A 24493-nucleotide genomic window follows, 5' to 3' on the forward strand; every position below is an offset into this window, starting at 1 on the left:
CAAAGAGCAAAAAGAGGAGCTGGTTAAGTTGCCAATGACGAGCGTGACGCCCTGAGGATACTGGCTGAAGAGAATACACAGATCTTACAGAAACTGATGACGAAGTTAAGAATCAAGTAAACGTTCATGTGCAATAAGAAGTTTGCACGTGTGCGAAGCACTGCAGAAAATGCAAGCCATTCAATGATTGTGCAGACGCTGAAACGCAAGTAGACTAAGTGATCACAGAATCTGGCTAGCTGTAGTGAATAGACTGCAGGCAAAGCCACCATTATATAGAAACTGGACATCGGTGTCAAGCCAGGAGCGATGGAAAGAAAAGGCGAGAACTGTGTTGCAGCAAAAATAAAATAAGCTGAGATCGTGGAAATGAATGGCGAGGCTACCTTGCCTGGTATCAAAGCTGAAGCAGTCAAGATTGGTTATCTATTCTTGAAGGCAGTGAACAATTGAAGCTGAATCCTCCCTTGTTAAGGAGCAAAGAAAGAACACCAAGCGTGCCAAGTTTTATTTATTTATGACATTTGAATGCTGCAGAATTGACCAAATCGTGGTCTCCTGTCATGTGAGCCAAGGATGGAAATGGAGTTGAGCATGGAGTTCTAGAACAACGATAGCGAGTGCTCGCACTCCCATATATTCCCAGTGACAAGAATACTTTGCAAGGCCATGTTCAAAGATAATCTTCATGGCAGAAGGCATGGGTGATGAGAGATGTTGGGCTAATTGGTTGGGGAGGTAAAGTCAAGTTGACCTTCTGGCACCTGGGTCTGACCTTACGTGATGCTAAGTGAACCAAATGTTACAGAAATGGCACAAGTGTGCCAACCAATTATAGGGGGGGCGCATAAAGAAGGGCCTTATAGTTTGAAGACCAATGATAAACAGTGTACTTACTAGTGTTGAAAATGACATGTTTTAGAGGTAGGCATAAATTGTCCACCTGACAGTAGACAGCCAATCACAATGCCAGCCCTTATAGCAGGGGTGCACAACTGATTTTGACAGAGGGCCGAAAGTACCTTAAATAATGCCTGCAATGGGCCGAAAAAAGTAAATGTGGGTGGGCGATAGGCGCGGCGAGTCATGGCGTGGCAGGAGGCCTTTTCAACCCCCCCTCCCTTTTCATTAAACACATGGAAAAAGAATACGTTTTTGAGGTGTAACAGTGTTTATTTGTATTTCAATCTTGCATTTTGCACTACACATTTTCCATTGTTATCATGTATTTCTATTTAGTTATTGCATATCGTCTGTTTAATTAAAGTATATATATTTTATTGGCCACTGATTGGACATTCTGTCATTTTGGACTGCTATACTTTGCTGTTTGGGTTGGCCAAGAGGAGCATGGCCTTCGTTGAGTCAGATTTCCACAAAGGAGGTACATCTCCTAATGCTGCCTGTTTTAGCTTTATAATTGGGTTCACTCTTGGAGTGTCCCCACGCCCAACCAAACACTATACCTCATTGTCCCCAGCCCACAACCAAACACTATGCCCCATGGCCCCCACCCCTCAACCAAACACTATGCCCCATGGCCCCCAGCCCTCAACCAAACACTATGCCCCATGGCCCCCAACCAAACACTATGCCCAATGGCCCCCACCCCCCAACCAAACACTATGCTCCATGGCCCCCACCCTCAACCAAACACTATGCCGCATAGCCCCCACACCCCAACCAAACACTATTCCCTATGGCCCCACCTCTCAATCAAACACTATGTCCCATGGCCCACAACCAAACACTTTGCCTCATGGGCCCCACCCTCAACCAACCACTAAGCCCCATGGCCCCCAACCAAACACTATGCCCCATGGCCCGCCAGCCCTCAACCAAACACTATGCCCCCTGGCCCCAGCCCTCAACCAAACCCTATGCCCCATGGCCCACAACCAAACACTATGCCCCAAGGGTCTCACCCTCAACCAAACACTATGCCCCATAGCCCCAAACCCCCAACCAAACACTATGCCTCATGGTTCCCACCCTCAACCAAACACTATGCCCCATGGCCCCCAAACAAACACTATGCCTCATGGCCCCCGCCCTCAAGCAAACACTATGCCGCATGGCCCCCAACCAAACACTATGTCCCATGGGCCCCACCCCTCAACCAAGCACTATGCCCCATGGCCCATACCCCTCAAACACTATGCCCCATTGCCCCCACACCTCAACCAAGCACTATACCCCATGGGCCCCACCACAAGCATACACCATGCACCCATACAGACCAAAACCCCCACTCCAACTCAGCATACAAACTAGAAAGCATACACCCATACAGACCTGAACCCCCCCACCCCCATCTCAGCATACACTGGCCATACAGACAAAAACAAACATACAGACAGACCCGGCATCCCCCCACACCTGCATCTCAACATACACACAAAAACAAACATATAGGCAGACTCGACACACCTCCCTACCCCGCATCTCAACATACACACAAACACAAACATACAGGCAGACCCGACACAAGCCCCCACCCCCGCATCTCAACATACACAAAGTAACATACATACAGGTAAACGCGACACATCTTCCCCACCCCGCATCTCAACATGCACACAAAAACAAAAATACAGGCAGACCCAACATATCCCCCCCACCACTGCATCTCAAGATACCCACACAGACAGACATGCAGGCAGGCAGACCCGACATATCCCCACCCCTGCATCTCAACATACACACATCCAGAAACAGGTAGGACAGATGAAGTGGGCCGCACTTTATTATGAAAGTTCTACCCACTGGGGGGGCACAAAGCACAATAGGGCGGACAGCGTTGTGCCCCCCAGCCTTATATAAAGTTTATTTAGATGTTCCCCTTGAATGTATCACAATCTAGCATAGGTTTTTCTTACTTGCCATGTAGTATGACGTCACGTCTGATGTATTTTTTGCATATAAGGATGTTTTTATGAGAAATGTACTGAGATATCGAGTGAACATCCGTTTGTGTCTGTTGTAACTCCCTGTTTTAGATAATTGTTAATAAAACAATACCTTTGCCATCTTCCTGAGTTGGTTTGATTATTTGGCGTCAGAGTTATTCTGCATCACCAACCATTGCATGCACAATACCCAAAGGGCCATATGCTCAGAGCCCTAGCAGAATCCAAAATGTTGGAAACCCTCTCTCAACCTCCCTCTCGCCTCTGGCTATTCCTCAGTCCCATGTCTGCTGAATTCAAACATATTCCAGTGATCTGCACACTTGTGTGCTGATTTGAATGTGGCTTTGCAATCTCAGTGCTACCTTTGAAGCACCAGTTCCCATGAGATCTCCTGGGGAGGGCCCCTGTGCCTTGGAGTAGTGTGTTGGTCTTCCCCTGGGGTATCAAAGAAGGCTGCTACATCTCAGTTCTGGGGACTGTGAGACACCTGAGCGCATTCTCCCTACTGAACCCCTTGGATCTTCTGCACAGGTGGCCAGGGAAAGGTCCTCGCTATTGGATCCTAACCCTAGGGGCGGAGAAGTGAGGGAGGATCACCTGGGTGGAGGGTCTTTGAGGACTGGGAATGGGGTACCGTTGGGCAAGACATAGTATCCCCCTTTCCCTATTAAGGACAAACCCAAACCCTCCCCAACCTCCCTAGGGTGTTATAATCCAATACCTTCCATTTCTCCACAATTAACACTTGACAGTACTGGGATGAAGAACAGGCAACTAAGAGCAATGAAGACTATGCTCTTTACCACTCTGGAACTGGGACGAGGAAAATGCCTGCTAAGAGCATTGTAGGTCGGCATTTCCCTCTAATTTTGGTCAGGCAGGGCTGATTCGACATTCATACCTGCAGCCTGTCAACGGGCTGCAGGTGTATAAAAGGAGACCAACCCAGCAGCAAAGACAGCAACAGGAGAAGCAGCAAGGAGGCCGATGCAAGCAGCTGCAGCAGAACGCTGAGATGCTGGGAACTACAGAGAGAGACGGTCCATGGAAATGTGACGTGGGAGCTGGGACTCCCTGAAGCAGGTGGAACAAGGTGAAGGAAGTTGTGTGGAAAGGCTGCCCCTTTCCCTTTTACTTGAAGCGCGTGTTCCCCTATGCTGGAGGACCAACACAGGAGTGTCTGAGGGGCAGGAGCTGGAGCCCTGACACTAAAGGCAGAAGGCTGTTCGATCTGCGCTACAGCAAGAACTGTGGAAGTGACCAGTGAGTTTCTATTGAATGGTAAATCCGGTGCGCGGGTGTGCAAACTGTATTATTTGTTGAATACTTTGTATCAGAGTGGTCGCGTGACTTGAATGAGCATGTTTTCGAAAGTCTTCGATCCTTCATTGTCAATTACAGAAGAGCTGAGAATACTTTGTATTTGAGTGGTCGCCTGCGTCAAGAAACATGTTTTCGAAGGTCTCGAGCACTGGGCAATTCAATTAAAGTGAAAATAACACATATTGAACAACAGTTAAAGTGCAAATGAGCCAGAAGCAAAACTCACCTTTATTGAATACCAAACTGAATGAAAACTCTACTACAAGCATCATTGAACAATGGGTTGAACTGAAAGTGTGTTATGAGTGCAATCCACATTTACTGAATACCAAATTGAATACAAACCCTACCAGAAGCGTGAATGAACAATGGGTTGAACTGAAAGTGTGTTATGAGTGCAACCCACCTTTATTGAATAACTCTACCAATAAGCAGAACTGCTACATTGTGAGGTCAGAAATGAATGAAACTTTAAAACCACTATATGTTGAACTTTAAAGTGAAAAACAACTGTATGTTGAATGCTAAAAAAATAATGAACTTTGAAAACAGTTGGAACTTTGACATGGAAATTAAACTAAACTTTAAATACAAGTGAAACCATTGAGTGCTGCATTTTAAAAGCAAATGAATCTTTAACCTTGAACCAAACAAAGGGATATTGAATATTAAACTGTGTGGAAACTACATTGAATGAAAGCCAAGAATAAAAAGCGAGTGAAAATGTGACAAAGGACCCTATAACGGATTAAGGAAATTTTTGTGAACTAAAACTTGGGGAAGAGAACCCTGAGATCTAAAGTATTTACTGACTTGAGCACAGAGCCTCAAGTGATTTTGTGTTTGTAACTGGGTTATCTAGAACTTGGGGAAGGAAATCCAGAGTGTTGGTTAAAGCTGTGTCACTTTAAACTTAAGGAGGGTAAATTTGAGACCCTTTTTTGGAACTATTTTATACTTGGGGAAGGGAGCTGAAAGGAAGCTGCGAGCTGGAAGAAGCTCAGAACTATATGTTTGACACTGTTTCTTTTGGTTGCTAACATCCCCACACATTGTATCGATAGTTGTGAGGGCAAGTATAGGTTTTGGACACAGACTGATTCCTAAGTTGATCTCTTTGACTCAGACTTTCCTTAGTTTCATTTAGGTAGGGAAATCCCACCTTAGTATAGGGCAAGTTAGGCCTTTTTCCATCCTGACGTTTAAGTTAATAAAAGTATTTGTTTTGAATTCTGAATCTGTTGTCTGTATCTTGCTTTATGATGCCTGCACAGGACCTCGAGGCCAGAGACTAATACATATAGTGGACACTGGCAGGATATTAAATTGCTGGGGCTGTATGATTGCGTGACCTGAGTAGCCACCAAGCCACAACCAGGCCCAGCTTATATTTAAATATTCACATCCCACTAGGGTGACTAAGGTACACAGTTATTATGTTTTGAATCAGAGGTGCTGAAGAATAAAAGGCCACCTCTGACTACTGTCATTTTGGATCTATGTTATAATACAGAAAGAAATTAGGCAACAAAAACATTTTTTTAATCAAATTCTGTAAATGCCTCTTCTTTGTTTTGCACTTTTTTTCCATTTTAAATGTGGGGGAGACCCCTAGCAACTCCCCTATAAAATCCCCCCTACTTTAATGTATTCCCTTACCCTCCCCTAACCCATCTATTTGTTTGAGAAAAAGGTGCACAAAATTTTTAAAAAAACAATTAAAACAATATGGCCTTTTTCAGCCTCCCTATTTTTAACTTTGTTTTTTTCAGGCGATACTGTCATTTTGTGTTCCAGCAGCTGCTGGGAATGCACATGTGACCTTTGATGCTGCCCTGTTCCACTGAGTGTGGACAATCTCAGGAAAGGCACATGTTTGCACTATCATTTTAGCAGGAATAATTTATGAAAGATGTGTCTGATTAGCAGATCTCCCTTTCAGAAACAGAATTACCTGAATCATTTTATTTAATAAAAATCTAGGGCATTTACCCCCTTGCAGATGCTAGTCATCAGTGTTATGACACAATTTATTTATTTATTGCAATTGTAAAGCGTGCTTAACCCGTATGCATCTAGGTGCTGGTTACAGGACAAGGCACGTTTAGAGTCAGATTGTCTGATGAGGATAGACGCAGTCGATTAGGCAAAGAGCCAAGCTTTCAAGTGTTTTCTGAATGTCCAGTATGAGGGTTCAGAGCGAAGGGAGGGCGGCAGGGAATTCCAAAGCTTGGAGGGAGTGACCGGGAAGCTAGCACCACCTGCTCTGGATCTCTTGAATCTGGGAACTGTGAGGCTGTGGCAGTAGGCTGAGTGATATGCCTGCATGGGGGATGCCATTACTTAACGGACGAGGTCAGTTAAATAAAGAAGTGTGCCTCTTTGGCATATCAACTAGCGAAGAAGGCGGGGGAAACACTATGTGGCGCGGAGATCCGCACCGATTGGTGTTGTCATTTGCCTTGTTTGTTTCCACAATGGCAGCGCCCGCGCAGAGGGCATTGGCCCTTCATTAGCAACAAGATGTTTGTTGCAGCAGTATTGCTAGTATCCCTGCAGAGGGAGCTCTTGTGGCCTGCTCAGCACTCCCAGGAAAGAGATTCTGGCTATACACATCCGGTGCTTTTCCTCCACTTGACCCCACACGGTGGCACACTGCTGGATCAGGCCTCGCCCATCCAGACTCCCGTTGTGCCTACAGTGTGGTGGGTGGCATCAATGCTGCAAATATTATCTTTGGATACAGAAAAAGCAGTGCTCCTCGAGGGGCAGGTGCTAAGGAGTGTGAGGGTGCTTTACCTAAATAAGTCCTCCCTGCAAATCTACCATGGCCAGTGACGAATAAGACAGGGACGAGGCTGTCTCGTCATCCTCTGCACAGTCCCAGACACGCAAGGGTGCCCTAGACACTACTGGCCCTCGAGGATCCGGCATCATTGGACCCGCACGTCATTTCAAGAGCCCCCGATACCTGCATTTGATGTCACTGGCACAACAGCAACTCAGGGACCCTGGCGGCCATTATGGCTTGAGAGATTATGCTCTTTGCCGCGATTGGAGAAACGGCACTGCCAAGCAATCCGTGCTACTCTTCTTTGCAGGAGGGGCAGTACACAAAATCTACAGAACTCTTCCTGCAGGTCCAATGATTGCAAAGGGTTTCAACTGTGTCAAGTAAGTCAACGCCCCCAGGAATGACTGGGCACTTTCCCAATGCATCTGAGACAGTTGGCTAGGTCATGAGCCCTACAGGTCTAGAAGGACGAAGTAAGGGGGCAATTAATTCAACCATGATTTGGGCACAACTCTGACATCAAATATTGTGGAAGCCTGGCATATCCATGCTACCAATCCTCAAGCGGGAAGATCTCACGAGTTGGCGGCCGCCAGAGCCACCCGTATGGAGAAAGCAATCAAGTCACTGCTCGTGCACGAAACGCATGCCGAGAAGAGGTCGCAATGGCCTGTCGCAGAACGTGTCATTGGGAGCAAGCAAGCCACCCAGGAGACGGTGTGCCTATTGTGGGGGATCCCTGCCACATGCCTAGGGTTGACTGAGCAACAGGTCAAACATGTGGGAGATGTGCAAAAGCCAACCATTCTGCAAAGGCGTGCAGACCACCATAGCTGAATACACCCAGCTACCACCAAGAAGGAGGCACACAAGTGCAACCCCCTCCTACAAAAGAAGACCCAATTGACGCAGCAGTGTATGAATACGTGTAAGTAAATGTGTTCGTTTTCATTTGGCCAAATGGCACATTTGACTGAATTTGGCCTGTACCATTTGACCGAATAAAAACGTGCAAATTGGCTAATACATAGCGAACATGTGGAGCGGGGGTTGCGGTGGTGTCCCCTGCTCCTATGATCGGTATGTATTAGCCTTGGGGAATTGCGGGAGTGTCCCCCGCTTCCTCCATATTGGAGGCGGGGACCGAAAAAAAAAAAGAAAAAGGGACCCTGCTGTGTCAGATACGACCCGCGTTTGACGGACGGATCTGACGCCCCAGGGTTGAAGTCAACCAGGTGGCCAGCGAACAGAAGTAGGAAATGGGGTTTGGGAGTGGGGTTTTGGTGTGATTTTATTTGATCCTCTGTGTACTGATTGCATGCAGGCTGTTTTTTCTTTCCAAACTGTTTGCCGCAATCAGTTCTCAGGCGGTGAAACACACCTAAACCGTATGAATATGATGATGGTATTGAAGAAATAGTCTTCTGTGTCACTATGTGCCGAAGACAACAAAAGAAGACGACCCAAACCAAGCTGTGCAATAACTATTCAATCGGAACTGGTCCTGGTCCTTAGAGACACAGGGGCGTTGGTAAATAGAATGCCTACATCCCAATTCCAAAGCATCACAAACAGCTGGCACATTCCAAGATTCACATTTTCGTGTGAGGAGGCGCCCATCCACTGCCTCTGTAAGGAGCCTCCCTGCACTGTTTACCTCCTACAAAACACTAGAAGCCAAAGACGCCATGCTGAGCTGCGACACTGCAGAGGAGCCTGGGGCGGTCCTGACAGCTTATACCAAGATGGCGCTGCCTCTCTCCTACAGGAATAGAACAGCCTCTTTGAAAGCACAAGTTGCCTCAAAAACCTGGATGTGTATCTGCGCATAGAGCCGACGACGCAGCCTGTAGCTCTCGTCACATTAAAGGATCCCATTCCACAAGCAGAGAAAAGTGGAAGCACAGCTTCAGACATCACACTCCGAGGGTAGAATAGAGAACGGTAATGGCGCCATGCAATGGGTTTCCCCAATTGTTATTGCAGCCAAGCCTAAGCAGGTGGATATGGGTATACTTCAGACGGGGAAAGACATCTGGCCTGTCACACAGGACAATATAATTGAAGACCTGCAGGGGTCCACATTCTTTTCAACAACCTTAACTTGAGGTATCACCAGGGACCCTTGCACGGGGAGTCTAGATCCATCCTCCTATCAGGTGGGGCAGTTTAGGTGCCGCAGCCTCGGGGTATTGTCAGCTGCCAAAAATGTTCAATGAACCAAATGTGGGTGCTGGCGGGACTCCCAGGGTGCTGAATGTGAGTGACGACATGCTCATATACTCATCGTCAGAGAAGGAGTATCCAGTCAGAGTAACAGCAGTATTTCTTAGTCAGCGAGAATGGTCTCACACTGAATAAGAAGAAATGCAGGTTCCCACAGAAGAAAGTGGAATTCCTTGCCAACACCAAGGGCCTCATCACGAGTTGGTCGCTAACCCCGGCGGTATTACTGCCGGAGCTATTAGCCCTACCACCAAACCCCCCGGCGCTATTAGCGCCGGATCACGGGTTTGGTGAAACGGTAAGTCCCCATTCCCCATTGGGCCCAATGGGAAATGTTCTGTGCTATTGCCGCTTTTTCTCACTGTGCCTTTCACAGATGGGAAATATCCATTTGCATATCAGTCTTTGTCCTGCCCAGGGGCAGTTCAGCACCGACACGCAATGGCAATTCCAACCTGAACGAGAGTACCACCAGCAACCCCATACACGTGTTTCACCCTTGTTGGGGATCATCAGTGAGGTGAAGCTGATGCCTCTCTAAGCACAGTGAGAGGGAGACCACGTGTGAAAGGCACAGCGAGAAAAAGCAGTGGCTGCGAACTCTCAAGTGGTTAATAACCACTGAACAGGTTATCAAGCCTTGTTCTATCGAGAGAGGGGCGCCCGCTACCTTTGCAAACCAAATTTCAAGGAACCTGGGATTGGTAACCCTAGGTCTCCTGGGGGCAACCAGACATGGTCTCCCACTCACTGTGCTTAGAGAGGCATCAGCTTCACCTCACTGATGATCCCCAACAAGGGTGAAACACGTGTATGGGGTTGCTGGTGGTACTCTCGTTCAGGTTGGAATTGCCATTGCATTTCGGTGCTGGACTGCCCCTGGGCAGGACAAAGACTGATATGCAAATGGATATTTCCCATCTGTGAAAGGCACAGTGAGAAAAAGCAGTGGCTGCGAACTCTCAAGTGGTTAATAACCACTGAACAGGTTATCAAGCCTTGTTCTATCAAGAGAGGGGTGCCCGCTACCTTTGCAAACCAGAGTTCTCTAGGTACCCTGAGGTTCGCTTCTTCCCTTCAATGGCCACACAACTTTCCATTCCCGTAATGGAAGAGCTGTTTGCTGCTCATAGGCTATCAAAATGAAACAAGTCTTACAACGGACTCCCATTTCAGAGCTGAGACGTTCAGGCGTTTGTTGATTTTCATGGGTTGGACCATAAGTGCATCCTCCATGTTGCGTGCATGCCAAGGGAGATCTATGAGCACACTGAAAATTGCCTAAAGAATTGCACACAAAAAAGGAGGCTCTATAGGAAGTGCACTCACTTTATTCCTCTTGGCATCGCGAAAAACGCGACACTCTTTGACAGGCATGTCCCCAGCTAAAGCATTCCCGGGCAGGAAGGTGAAATGTGTGGTTCCTCAGCACGTGTCCTGGACGATGGCAGTAGCTGCCACAGACCTTGCTCACCATAGGTAAGAGACAGCAAACCTGAAAGAAAACAGGAGATGGAGACTCCAAGACAGTCCCATGGCCATAGGTGAGAAGGTGCTAAGTCGCAATTTGAAACCCAAGATATAAGTTATGTCTCCCATTTGAAATGCTGCCCTGGACAGTCATAGATTAAAAGGGTTCCTTGATTATGGCTAATTGCGGGGAGGAAGCAGCGTGACAAGGAATTGCAGCTGGTTCTGTAAACCTAATGTCGGAGAAACAATCAGATCTAGAAAGCGAAGAACCCGAACATGACAATGAATACCAGAGAAGACATTCGACCAACAATTGAGAGTCAAAATGGAAGTCCGACACCTGGGAGATGCTCTTCGCCCGAAGAAAAAGCTGGGTGAGAGTAGAGCTCCCAGACAACCCCGGAAAAGCAACAGGGATATATCCTAGTCAAGAAAGATGCCGAAATTACAAGACTAGGACATTAATGGGTGCGATATATTCCATTACCGTTTAAGAGGGATGCGATGACATGAGATGCCAGCATGGCGGACGTCCCCACTTGTCCAAAATACAAGGGACCTCATTACAAGTTTGGCGATGCAGGAAAAAAAATTGCTGTAATTCTGTTACAGCCACTTTTCCCACAGCACCAAATTATAATTAGTGGTAGATTTACAGTCAGTGGAATTACCGCGTGGTAAGCCCTCAGATTTCTGGAGGAAAAGTGAAGGATTTACCTCCAGCTTATTGCACGCAGTAATTTTGCCGCAGTAAATCCGCCAAAAAGTCCTACGGACTCCCAAAATGGGGAATTACCACCACTTGTAATTATGTGGTAACTCCACAGGAGCAAGTGGCAGTAACAGTAATTGAGTTTGGTGGTAATTTGGCTAAATTACTGTTGAATTACCGCCAAATTCGTAATGAGGCCCAAGGTCCGTTACATAAAGAAGCCTGCTGTGTTGGACAAAGCATACTCTTGGTGTTTGTTTGAGTTACAATATATCAACACAGAGGAGAGAAAGCAGAGTTAAAAAGAAAGATGGTCGAAAGGAGTGGGGAAGAGAGACGATGGATAGATCGGGGGAACTATCCCCCTCTTGTCTCCGTAAGGGGTATGGTATGATCTGATATTTTATTTTGTATCTCGCTCGTACACAACTGTTTCAGAGCGCGACAAGGCAAGGGAGGGGGAACAGGGGAGAACACAACAACGATCACAACAATTCACACCCAGGGCAAAAGTAAACACAAATAAGTGGACGGACTAGCAAGCATAGTGAAAAGAAGTCAGAGGGCAAGAAGTACCAGCATGGCAGTACCAGGTCCCCTTCATTGGTAAACGTGGCCTCAGGAGATGCACACCGACCAATGCAACACATTCCCTCAATTGGCATGTTTTCTCTTCTGCCACTGTGTACTAGTAACCTGCTCAAAAGGAATATTGAATTCCAATAAAGGGAGAAAAGGTGACAAACGACTATATGTATTTATTCACAGAAAAACGTTGTTAAAGGGACGTTGTGGTTAAGTTGCACTGGTGAAAAAACTTTAGTTGAAGGGATGCTATGCTCAAGTTCTACTGATAGAAACCCATGAAATTCAGTGAAAAAAACTTGTATTAAAGAGATGTTATGGTTGCAAAGTTAAATAAAACAAAACAAAACATACCCCACCAACATGCACTGTTAAGACTAACGTAACACCAAGGACATCAAAGATTGGCATCATCGATGACATCACTGATGGCATCACATATCTGGGGTGGTTGTTATTGTTCAGGGACGCTAGTCGTTTTAAGATGAGGTCTTCATGTGGTTATACTACACTAAAACCATAATACACATACTATAAAGGTACAGGGCATGTAGAGCTTGGCTTGTGCTATATTCTGAAGTCCTTTTCCCTAGAGATTTGCCCTGAGGTCATAATGCACATACATGGAACACGGATCAGGTCCTAGGCAGATAATACATTTCTCGAGAATCTGATATGCTTCAACTTATCTTTGCACTACCTAAACATACCATCTTAAGAATACTTTAGTTCTATGTTCCATGCTGCATTCATTGTTTCCGTTTATGTATTATTTGATTGCCGTATTCACCAAAAAACAACAGTACACAGTTCTTTTTCAATAAGCACATTTTATGTGACATGGAGTTGTTTATTACAGGGCTACTCATCACCTTTGATATGCTGTAAATGACACCCCTTATACAGACCTTCCACTTGCATTGTTACACAGTAGTAATGTCATGTGTGATGGCATTTGTGATGTCATGATTGATGTCCTTGGTGTTGGTTTTAGCAGTGCATGGCAGTGGGGCTAGTTATGGTTGCACACCAAACCTTTCTTATATGGCAAAAAGAGAAGGACACACACATTCAAAACATCAATTACTGTTAACTCCCATCCTCTCCCCTATTCATTCCTGCACAAACCCAACTGCACAGTGTACATATATTTTTATTGTACAATTCATACATTTAAAACCATTACTGGTGTATTTCTTGAGTTTTTCAATTTTACTTTGTAACCATAACATCCCTTTAACAAAAGTGTTTTCACTGAATTTCATGTTTTTTTAGTAGAACCTTAGAACCTAACCATAACGTTCCTTCAACTAAAGCTTTTCACTGAATTTGATGCTTTTACCAGTGCAACTTAACCATAACTTCCCTTTAACAACTTTTTCTCACTGAATTTCAATGGTTTTTATATGTGGAAATGTTTCATGGTGTTACAGCACTGTACATGAGTTATTAATCATTTCTCTTTTAACATATATGAAAGGACTATAAACCTCCTTTGACAAACATATTTTTTTGCAACACATGATGATGTGTGTCATTTTCAGCAGCATGGTTGAATTGCCTAGGGCATGAGGCTCGACTATGACCCCAGCCCCACCAAGCCACCCCGTTATCCACTGCACCTCTGCATCCTGGTCCAGTGTCCACTATAACCCCATAATGTGGCCAATAGCCAGTACTGTGTGGCCAGTCTCCACAATCCATGGGGCATGGGCTTCAGCCATGCCACAGGCCCCAATAAGCAAATCAAAGTAGACCACCCCATTGCCGTTCCCCAAATTTATATTCCCATTCAAGCCTATCTCGATTTTAAAAACGTTACCACATAGCCAGTCCCTTGTGGCCATGCCCACTTTAACCCCATTGGCGTTCCCAGGTTTTATTTTCCCATTCAAGCCTATCCCGATTTAAAAATTGTTACCACATAGCCAGTCCCTGGTGGGCCATTGCCGTTCCCAGGTGGCCCCTGCCATGGCTACAAGCTATGCCAAAGTCTCCAAAGTTATGGCACAATTGTTTGTACCTACATTATGACACTTTAAGAAAAAATAAAAGACAGACATATTTGCAAAAGCATGCTTTCAGGCCTGTGTATTATTTTTTGAGAAGTGACAAAATGTAGATACAAATAATAGTGAAATAACGTAGCCCCCCACTTGACAAAATCCCACCAAACGTTCCACAAACATTCAAAGTTGGGTGAATAATGTATTTGCAAAGATTAGTGCAGATTCGTCAAATGGCACCAAAGCTGTAAGCCATTCAATCATTTTTCCCCCCTCTTATTTTCTAACCTCTCTTGGCGTAACGGCACCAAAATTAGCAAAAACATTTGTAGGTGGGTCTAAAAATATATAGCAAAAGTTCATGCAGATTCATTGAATGGTGCCAAAGTTATAAGCCATCCAAAAATTCCTCTTCACCATCCTTGCAATGCAGAAATATTCATGGATGCCCTCGAACATTTGTCAAGTTTGCGAACACCCCAGGAATGTCCCTGGACATCTGAAAACACCTGTTTTTTGGCTTTTTATGGCCATATCCTATCCTAAGCTCATCACCTCTCACCTCACCACAGATTGGCTGCTAGATGGAAGCACGTGCGCAGCGTGTTATATAAAAGGATCATGTCGCGGCTTCATGCAATGCCGACTGCCCTATGGTTTACAGGGTGTGCAGGGGCACAGGCAGTGAGGAGGAATAGGCTTGGTCACCGGAGCAGCTGGCATTTACTGTGCTTGGAGAACTGAGGGGTCTCATTGCCTGCTTGGAGTCCCTGTCCATGGCACAACTCAGTATATTTGGATTTCAGCCCTGTGGAGTCGGAGGACTCCAGGCTCCTTTATATTCTTGCTAGCAAGAGAACTGTTTTATGAGGCGCACAGCCACCATTGGGCAATTGGGGCTTTAACCCCGACGCCCCTGTTGCTCCCCCGAAATGTTGGTTTATGTGGACTTGACCTCGCTCACCTAGAGAGCTGTCAGGACAAGACAGATAATTAACTCTGCCTGGGACTAATACTTTTGCAAAATATTTAATTATTTAACAGCATCTGGGCTTTTCATATGCAGAGGTGATTGAAATTGTGATGGGATGTGAGCACTTAAATGTGACGTGTCTGCTTGGAAGGGCGAAAGGGGGTGACTGCTTGGAAGGGCGAAAGGGGGTGACTGCTTGGAAGGGCAAAAGGGGGTGACTGCTTGGAAGGGCAAAAGGGGGTGACTGCTTGGAAGGATGAAAGGGGAAAGGAGGCGACTCATCTTTACAATAGTCATTAAATGTCTAGTTGAAGTGTTGAGTTATGGAAGCGTTTAACATCAGAGCCTCAGCTGAAGAGTTTGAAGAATGTTTGAAGTTGGAGGCCCTAAACACCACCTTTGGTCGGGAATACCTACAGAAAGCAAGTGACTCAAATAAAGCTCCTTACTTAAAGATTTGTTTATATCCATAAGGTCTAAATGGAAGATGAAAACAAAAGTGGATTTGCATTCTGGGACTTGTAGTCTTGCATTCAGGTTGGGACAAATAGAGCTACAAAGATGATTTGTTTTGCTTAAACAAGTTTATATTAGGCTTCCCAAATTGTAAGGTTTGTGTACTTTACAAGTAAACTCTATAAGACCATATTATTGCGATATTGCTAAAGATTTTTTTTTATTATTATTCTTTATTTGTTTCGTTTCATAAAAACTTCACAAAATATTCATATAATACATCACATTACATCATGATTTTAAAACCAAGGTCTAAAATCGAATCTTCAACATTTATCAAAATGTGTCAAAATTATATATAGTCTGCACATAGTCGTCACCCTAGATCATTCTTATTTAATTTGCAATCTCCACATATAACAATAATTCTGTAGTCAACAAAATTTTAAAACGATAAAAATTAAAATATTTGAAAGTTTTCACATTTTTTTAAAATTCAATACTTCATCTGAACACTTCCAAGTCCCATTTGATTCCAATACGTTAAAGGGTTAATCATTTCACCTGATACCACAGGCAAGTCGCTTTTGAATTATTACCCACAAATGATACAGGGCAATGTGCACTTGTACAAAGCAAGCATTTGTACGGAGTAGAGCTTGGAAGATGTGTGCTAACGTGCCTAAAATGTTGGGTACAAATCATGGCTTCACTGCTTAACCAAATGTGTAATCCTGGGTAAATAGTTTGACTCTTCCCAACCACCGCATTACCGCACTGGCAACTACCAATAGAAATGTGCATTTTGTCCTCCAGTCCAATCATGTTTCGAGGCGGTGCCAGTGGCCTGATGGGCATTCAACTGCACAATGTGCTGCTAACTTGACACTAATTCCCACAAAGATGCCTTGCCGAGAACGCTCCCAAACAATTACGGTCGCACCCCTAGACAGTTTTTGAAGTTAGCCCCTCTCCCAACATGTGAAGGGTTAGCATGCCCTCGGCCATTAAGTTTTAGGCTAGTTATACCCCTGGCCCAAACTACGGTGGTTCAGCATCCTTCATGAGTGTAGTGCAATAAATATGTTATAAGAGGATTAACAATGCTGACTGATTCCCTTTTGATTAGGCAGGTTCTAGGATTTAAGAAGCCCTGCATAGCAATAGATATCCGACTTACTATTTTATCACCCGGGTATAAAAGAAAATGGCATCAGAAAGAATGACATAAGGCTTCGCTACTCAAGCAAGGCTTTTTGTTTTTTTTAATGGCACCCTTGCAGTGCGAACTGAATGACATGTAGGGATTTCTCATTTTGACAAAAAAGACAGTGGGATAACCTGATGTGTCCAGGATCACACAAGTTAATGAAAGGTGCTGGATTTTAGAACCGTCTGCAACTCTGGCACTTGTTCTCATAGGTTGCCAGCTCTAGTTGATAGAAATGTGCAGGCAGTTTTATAGCGAGAGCTCAATTAAGCAACTTGACAATTTTATAAATACTTACAGAAATATTAAGTGAAAGATGACTGTACCATTATTTTCCTCATCTTGAACGGAAGAAAAAAAATGCAAGAATACGAAGCAATGCAAGATTACACAAATCTGTTCTGGGCATTTGAAATGTGCTTTTAAGACTTGGACACAACAAAAAATGCTGTGTAATAAGGTAACCTACTTGCCATTAGTTTGACAGAGGGGTGCTGTGCTGCCTGTTTCATGAGGAAGCAAATGAGAGTCTGAGAAAATAAAGAGCACATGCCATTGAAAGGATTGTGTATGGCACATGTTATTTGCCTTTAAAAAAATAGGCATGGATCTGGATGAAACTTTGCAAACTCTTCCACAAGAAAAATACACCCATCACAGATCTTTCCACCAAACATTAAAACTTATTTGAGACTCGTCAGAAACAATGGTGACTGAAATGAACCATCACTAATAACGATGATGCAGTCCAATTCATGGGTCGAGTGCATTTCTCTTTTGTCGAGTCGATTTACTCAGTTACTCGACCTGCAGATCTAGCAGGATTTTTATGATTTTTCGAGGCCTGCATATTACAGGGCCTGCGGTAGCGGCCCTGTAGTTATGGATAGGTTGCTCTACTCATAGAAAGAGCACTTTTAGGGCAGGCGGCTTATAACCTCAGCCCGCCTAGACGAATCCTCACAAAACGGTATATGGAGCCCTCTGAATGATTCTGCGAAGTTTGGTGTTGTTTCGTCTGGGGGGCCAAAGTTATAGGGGGTCCCACAATTTGGAGAAATTCTCAGACGCAATGGAAATAAAATGTGCTCACGCCTACAGCCCAAACCGCTGGACGGATTTTCACCAAATTTGCACCAGGAGCGGCGGTTTGGTCTTGATGGTGCTCTTGTAAATTTGGTGGAAATCCATCCAGTAGTTTTTTTTAAAACAGCCAAAAAGTAGGTTAAAAAAAGTGTGATATCTCGTTTCAGGGTTAGTGAAAAGCAGTTGTTGGATGGCTTATAACGTTGGCGCCATTCAATTAAGCTGCATGAAATTCTGCAATATCATGTTGTACCTGACCCTGGATGGTCCTGCAAAGTCTGCTGCTTTTTTGCCAAGGGAGAAAAATTAGAGGGGGTTCACAAAATATTTGAAAGGCTTAGAAATTAGGTGCCATTTGACAAATCGGCAAACAAGTTTGCAAACAGTGGAGTATCTTTTCTGAAAATGTTGGGGGGGACATGACATCTGAAGAAAAGGTGCCCCAGCCAAATTAATGGGGACAAAATAGTGGGCCATGAAAGCTGGGGGGGTACAAACACCCCTGTCCCCCCTAAAATTACACCCATGTTTGCAAAAAGTTTCTAGACACAGATTTGAATGTTTTTGCACCGTTTTGTGGGATTTTGTCAAGAGAGGGCAAAATTAGAGTGGGGGTCTTAACATTATGAGGTGGCTTATAACTTTGTTGCCGTTTGACGAATGTGCACAAAAGACTTCAGAAAGATTATAGACCCAACCTTGAATGTATGTGCAAAGTCTGAATGGAGTTTGTCAAGTGGAGGCTAAGGTATATGACTGTTTTCAGTACGTACATTTTGACACTTTTGAAAAAATAAAACATGGACGGATTTGCAGCAAACTCGTGCAAGGAGCACTGGCAAGGACCTGAAAGCATAATTTTGCAAATGACTGTTTTATTTTTGAAAAGTGTCATGATGTAGGTACAAAAAATAGTGATATACCTTTGGTGACCGAGGTACAGCCAGCCTCTGGCCATGGCCATGTCCACGAGGGACAGGCAATGGGGTTAAAGTGGGCATGGCTACCAGGGAAGGCTATGTGGTAAAGTTTTTCAAAATCGGGATAGTTTTGAATGGGAAAAGAAATTCTGCCTGTGATTACAGCCCGAAATGCTGGACAGGATTTCATCAACAGATCGCTGTTACTCCCGCTGCATACACTGCAAGCCCCAACGGGCTCAGAGACAATGCTAATCAGATCATTACCGAACACAGCAAACCAGGTACCCACATGGTCACCACACCACCCCTCCAAATCGTCAACCACCGTTATTTGCGACCATCCCAGGACAAGACATTGATTGCATCCCAGACCCATTTGTACAACCGCGCAGCAACGCCCACAATCCACACGCCTTGAGAAAGACCCTAGAGTGTTGAAACACGTGTTGGCTGACTTCTAACAATAAATATAGCACCAACAATGGTTTTTGAGACAGCTTTATCATGACACAGTTACCTATTGAATAGCCCAGTGCTAAGGTGAACAGGGCTCACTCTACTAAACGAAACTTAACACTTGAAGAAGGAAGGGCACCTTCACAAAAGAACCCTGTCACCAGCAGCAGGGTAATCCAATTAAAGTACTAGATTAAGCGCTGTGATCTACCCATTCTACCGCCCTGCAGTTACTTCATAATCGTGTACTTTGATTTACTTATTGGGGCATTTTACGTGGCCAAAGCACTAGGTTTAAAAGGGAAAAACAATTCTGCTTGCGGCTGCAGCCCGGACTGGAGCTGAAAGCATGCTTTTTGCAAATCTGTCCTATGTTTGACTTTTTTGAAAGTGTCAAAAACTAAGTACAAAAAAATAGTGATATACCTTTGCTGCCTGGGCAGTGGGCCTGGCCCTGGCAAGGACAAATGTCTACTCTAATTTGCCTATTGGGGAATGCGGCATGGCCGAAGCCCATGCCCCATGGATTGTGGAGACTGGCCATGCAAGCCATGAGCACTGGCCATTGGCCACATTATGAGCGCATAGTGTACACTGAACTAGGATGCAGAGTAGGTGCAGTGGATAACCGGGATGGGTTGGTGGGACGGGGTGGTTTGTTTGGGCTGTGGTCATAGTCGAGCCTCATGCTCTAGGCAATTCAACCATGACCTACATCCCCTGCATGCGCTGCTGATAACGACACACATCAGTATGCGCTGTAAAAAATATGTTTGTTAAAGGAGGTTTAAAGATCTTTCAAATATGTTAAGAGGAATTAATAATAACTTATATACAGTGATGTAACATAATGAAACATTTTCACTCATAAAAGGTTGCACTAATAAAAAACCTATGAAATTCTGTGAAAACACTTTGTTAAAGGGATGTTATGGTTACAAGTAAATCTGAAAAACCCCAGAAATTTGCCAGTTATGGTAAGCTACGAAACCATAACCCAGGCCACCACTGTGCACGGCTAAGACTAACACCCAGGACATGAAAGATGACATCACCAATGTCATTGATGGCATCACCAATGACATCACATATTAAATTAATTTTGATGAAAAGTCCCTACAAGGGGTTGTGTTTTATAAAGTTGGCAACAAGATGTCAGGGGTGATCGGGAGACCTATCATGAACTACCTAATGTATTAAAGAATTTACTCATATAAACAAACATTATATTGGAGTGTTGTTGTTGATACAGGAACCTAATCATACATAAACATAGGCAATGGCTGCAGCATGCACCATAGAAGTATGATATGTTTAATCTGGTAATTTTGGATAGAGAAATAAAGAATGCTACCTTATCAGAGTTTTGAGTAATTTTAAACATGGAATAAATAGCTAATAATCGAAGACTTACTACATACTTGTGTTAGTACAAACAATACATATGAAGACCCACAGTGCATACATATCAGAGGCACATACAAGGTAAATAAAGGAAGAAAGAAACAACATCACCAGAAAATGTCAATAACATTAAAGCTCATCACCATGTATACACATTAATTGTGTGTTTGAGGCCTGCTTATCGCCCCATGTATGTGCACCATGAGCTGAGACCAAATGCTAAAGAAAGTACTTTAAGAACAAACAAGAAGGTTAACATCTAGATATAGAAAATATTTTCATACCCAGACTGTCAGTGAGCACAACCGCCTGGCCTAGATATGTCAGTGAACAAAAACAAGTGGGCCAGATATGTGATGTCATCAGTGATGTCTTCAATGACATTTGTGATGTCATGTTTGATGTCCTGGGTGTTAGTTTTAGCAGTGCACGGTGGTGGTGCGATTGATGGTTGCTTAGCTTATCATAACTGGCGAATTTCTGGGAGGTTTTGGTTTTACTTGTAACCATAACACCCCTTTAAAAATGTTTTTTCACTGAATATATATATATATATATATATATATATATATATATATATATACACACACAGCACGCTCTCTAGGATAGAGTATGGGATATCCCTTGCCACAAAAAAACACTAGAAGGATTAATTTCACAGTCTCATTACCTAAATTATTTAAGGATCTTCTGTGCACTCACACAACAATTTTCAATATTTTAAAAATGAATTGGAAAAATATCTTATATTCATAAAATAATTTGTTTAGAAACAACATGAAATTGCACAGCAGTACGAAAGGGTGTGTTCCCAAATGTGTAATTTAGGTCTTTAAAAGAAAATGACCCCTACTCTTCCTTCGATGCCCCTGGTCCTCCTCCAAAAACCACGGGAAATGCTGTGCTAAAAGTGGTGTTAAGGCAAGACTAACAATCAGGCCCGGTTGAAGATGTGTAGAGGCCCACTTCAATATGATGGTTGGGGGTCCCCTACTGAGAGCGAAAACAGTCTAAGGCACCCGTGCGGTGCATACATTACAATGGTGGCAAAGGTAAGGTTAATAGCAGCTGATTGTCACGAGACGGCCAGCCAGCAGGGAGCTTAAACACTAAATGCCCACTGAAGAGCTCTAAAACCTTCCTTGTCAGCTAATGGCTGTTGCAGGGGAACTCGTTTTAGAAGGCAATGAGGTGATAACACTTCTGTGTATATCCTGTACAAAGAGAAAACGCAGCTTGTAATGTGGGCGCTGGCGCTACAAAGCGTACATTTTTTTGCCCCAGAACGAAAATAGAGAAATTCATATATTGCTGTTACAAGACGGCTGACTGGCAACATGGGGGCAGTTGCTGGGGGCGCAGGGGCGTGGTCCCAGGCCAGGTCACGCAAAATATCTTCATAGAACCCAATCCTAGCAATTTGCATGAAAGCACAGAACATTTTGGGAACATAAGTATGTCCAGAATTTATCATTTTAAACATGTCTTATTGTGATTCAGTAAGAAACCTTTTTTGAGCGAATAATGAAATGTGGGATCTGCAGTTTGAATTGATCACGCTACTCACCCTAAGATTGTTTTTTTTCTACATTACAGGACATATATACTAGTCTGGACTGCTACAGCAGGTATGTGAGGCTTTGCCTATTTCTGTATTGAGTAGCCCATGCCGAGCCTACTGGAGGTGTCTGTTAAAACGTTGCTTGCTCGTGCGGGATGCTCCATCCTGTTCTGTAGCCGTGACAACAAACACCTGCCCTTCATCAGCAGACGGCTTTCAGAAGTCTTCTGAAAGCCGCCTGCCAGTTGCATCGCGGGTAGGAGTGTCGTGGGACCTGGGGACAGGGCGGCTGGAGCGCCGCTCCACCGGGTTCCAGCTAATTTCCTGCTCTGAAACATAACTGTTTTCTTGATTGCATTAAAAGATATGCCCTCCAGTAACGCATAGTATTACTATGCAGACTCAAGTAAAAGCCAAGCGCCACATAGCGTCCAATGCAAGGTTGTGCTGCTTCCGAGCTGTGCCACGCTGGCCGAGAGCCCATGGAAGGGCACTGCCACCCCCAATACATAATTATCAATGTCATGATGTCATGCATCATCCCCCCCGGGGTCCAAGGATGAGAGGTCACTTGGTCTTGTGAATTCCCAGATAGAAATAAACACTTCGCAGTAATCTCCCCCGCTTAGCAACACTTGTCACTCCAGCTGCCACAATTGAAGGGGGAGGGGTATGGGCGAAAGGGGGAGCACGCACACAGCGCCACAGCTCCGCGGAAGCCGCAAGTCAGCACCCCCTTACCTCTCCACGCAGCTGCGCCCTGCGCCGGTCTGCCCTACGCCATGGCTGAAAGGGGCCATATATGCAGTCTGCATGACAGCCACCGCCGAGCGCCCACAGGGTCCTAGCGCCGCCGCCGCTGGCAACAGACGCCGAGCGTCATAACGCGGGTCACTGGGGGCTTGGCGTGGACGAGGACGCAAGATTTCGACGGGCACAGTGGGGATTGGGCTAATTCAAGTTTAGATAACCGTAGCGTGAATGATTTGAATGCCCGTTGGCGCTTCTTCGACTCTTTCTTCTGCAGAGCGGCGACAAGTGCAACGTCAATGCTCATCAACTTAGTGCCCGTCGCGCCTGCAGCGATGTCTTCACACGGTGAGCTGGCCAGCGACCTCTCCTCGGAAGCCGAAGACGCCTCCTGTGCCCCCAAACCATAGGTTTATGGGCTCAGCTATTTGCATTCTGTGCCAAGCAAGTCAACGTTCAGCTGTAATCATCTGCCAGGGTGGTTTGGTCACAAACTCCAGCTGTGGAAGTAACCCTGTGATTGTAGTGGGCGCTGCTGCCGCTTGCGTGGTCTCCAGGCGCTTTGGCGCATCTGAAAGTGTCTGATCCAGGATTTTACAAAGAGTTCTGCGACAAATCCAAGATTGGAGGATATCCAGTCATTTTACCGAAAATAAAACAGAGCGGTAAGTTTCACCGAGAGCCAAAATACCGAAAAAATACCGAAAATGTTAAATGGATAGTATTTATATGGTAAGGAGTTAAGATGGGTGGGGTTGTGGTGGGGTTAAAAGGATAGAAAAACAGGAGACTTGGGGGGACCCCAAATAAAATAAAAACACAATTTCGGTATTTTGGGGGGTATCTTGACCACTCTGAAACTGACCACTCTGTTTTTACCTTTGGTAAAATCACATATAACCAGTTGGAGCTGGAGAGAGTGGAGAGGCAAGAGAAACCGGTGGGTGATGGTGGCAATGGAGAGCACGGTGGGTGATGCCGTGATGGTGCTCATCAGGGGGGTATCCAGCATTGCAAGAGTGGGGGGTGAGCCATGAAAAAAGTCCTGCTACTTTTCACCCCAACTACACCTTGGAAAATGAATGCTAAACTTACATACAATCGTTCCTGCCCCCCATATGATGTAGGGCAGCGCAAGTGCTGCAACTAGAATGTTACTGCCCTCCGACTCCAGAAAGAAATGACCTGACTTCTTTCTGAAATCAGACTAGTGAATGCGCGCAGGACTGGAGCTGAAGGCAGAGCACGCAGCACTGTCTGGTGCCCGTGCTTCGCACTGCTTCAGGCTGCAGCTGCTGCAATGGCACAGAGTGTGGTGGCACATCGCACCCGTTTGCTGTGTCATCCTGCTCGAATGGCAGCACCCTCATTGTTAGGGTGACCAACTTTACAAAACGGTTTGCAGGACACTTTGTACGTGGTAGCACATCAGAAGCGCCCTGCAGTGCGCACGATTCCATACAGTATCCTTTGCACCACCCCCCCAATCAACTTTATTGGTCAAATTAGTGGCAGATGGCATTTTAACACAACACCAAAAATAATACTGCAGGACCCAGGCTCTGTGGGGCAAAATACATGCAAACCTCCTGATTTGCACACGGATTGCACCGACAGAAGTGACTTCACAGTAGAAAAGAACA

The 24493-nt window shown here is 44.9% G+C and overlaps 1 protein-coding gene across 2 annotated transcripts in view; it reads right to left on the reverse strand.

Moving 5' to 3' along the window:
* The window catches only part of HSD3B7 (hydroxy-delta-5-steroid dehydrogenase, 3 beta- and steroid delta-isomerase 7), a 544661-nt gene extending 521397 nt beyond the window's left edge, over window positions 1-23264 (reverse strand). Inside the window, exon 1 of one of the 2 annotated variants that reach the window (XM_069651925.1) lies at window positions 22842-23264. The gene's annotated coding sequence lies outside the window, so the exon portion shown is untranslated. The remainder of the gene's footprint in view (window positions 1-22841) is intronic. The other variant, XM_069651922.1, reaches the window with a different exon arrangement.
* Window positions 23265-24493: the final 1229 nt, after the last annotated feature.

This window comes from Ambystoma mexicanum, chromosome 3p (genome assembly GCF_040938575.1).
Source record: "Ambystoma mexicanum isolate Mex_15411 chromosome 3p, UKY_AmexF1_1, whole genome shotgun sequence".
NCBI classification, from domain to species: Eukaryota; Metazoa; Chordata; class Amphibia; order Caudata; family Ambystomatidae; genus Ambystoma; species Ambystoma mexicanum.